Source organism: Macrobrachium rosenbergii, chromosome 57 (genome assembly GCF_040412425.1).
Source record: "Macrobrachium rosenbergii isolate ZJJX-2024 chromosome 57, ASM4041242v1, whole genome shotgun sequence".
Classification (NCBI taxonomy): Eukaryota; Metazoa; Arthropoda; class Malacostraca; order Decapoda; family Palaemonidae; genus Macrobrachium; species Macrobrachium rosenbergii.
The window spans coordinates 2,860,001-2,861,600 of NC_089797.1; positions in this window are offsets into that span (position 1 = coordinate 2,860,001).

The following is a 1,600-nucleotide window of genomic DNA, read 5'->3' on the forward strand; positions in this document are numbered from 1 at the left end:
CCTTTTGATATCAGTAATAAAAGGTCGTCGACTTTACCAATAATAATAATAATAATAATAATAATAATAACAATAATAATAATAATAATAATAATAAAACTTGCAAATGACTAATCCCAGGTTATGATAGCTTCCACTATCATCATGAGAGTGGCTTTTTGATATCAGTAAGAAATGGTCGTCTAATAATAATAATAATAATTATAATAATAAAACAACCTATGAAATACTAAAAACTCAAGCTATCATCATCAGTGTCCTTTTGATATCAGTAATTAAAAGGTCGTCGAGTTTACCAATAATAATAATAATAATAATAATAATAATAATAATAATAATAATAATAATAATAATAATAATAATAATAATAATAATAATAATAATAATAATGATAAACAACTTACAAGATACTTAACCAAGCTATCACCATAAGTGTCCTTTTGGTATCAGTAATAAAAGGTCGTCGACTTTACCAATAATAATAATAATAATAATAATAATAATAATAATAATAATAATAATAATAATAATAATAATAATAATAAACAACTTACAAGATACTTAACCAAGCCATCATCATCAGTGTCCTTTTGAGATCAGTAATAAAAGGTCGTCGACTTTACCAATAATAATAATAATAATAATAATAATAATAATAATAATAATAATAATAATAATAATAATAATAATAATAATAATATTGAAACTCCTGGTAAAGGAATCTGATACCAGGACCCAAGTACTCCCACGCCTCAGTTGATCTATAATCGTCTTCATTAACAGCTTGGGGATGCAAGTGTTGGAGATGATGATGTTTGAGATTATGATGGTGGAGATGATGGTGTTGTAGAGGTTGGTGGGAATGGGGGAGGAGAGGGGATAGTTGTGGGGAGATTGTTGGGGAACTGCTGTTGTCGCGTGCATCATCCGCATTATAGTCAAAGGATTTATAATGAAGACAGGCGATGTTGTTTACAATGAGGGACTTGGCAATTAATCTCAATGTTTGTTGCTTTCAAGATCTCCAACTTCTCTCTCTCTCTCTCTCTCTCTCTCTCTCTCTCTCTCTCTCTCTCTCTCTCTCTCTCTCTGTGAAAGCACTCCTAAACCAGCAGAAATATCGCGTGAATAAGGTACAATCCCTAGGAAAGTTAACATGAGGACTAGGAGAACAATCAATATTCATAAAAATAATAATTATTATTATTATTATTCCTCAGTGCAGGAATTACCTTGGGGTCATTGGTTCAGATATCTTATGTTCCTAACACTCTGTTATCAGAGTGTGTGTATATATATATATATATATATATATATATATATATATATATATATATATATATATATATATATATTTATATATATATATATATATATATATATATATATATATATATATAAACCTCTGTCATTTTAAATATAATCAGCACGACTCACAAACCTTAATATGCCCTTGGCTACGAAAAGGAACTGCAATGTTTATGAGAAAGTATATCATCTCCAGGTCTCCCTGACGTAAATATTAAGAATCTATACATGTACTACATCAAACACATTTAAGAATGTGTACTTCACTCTTCTAACATTTAAAAAGTTTTAT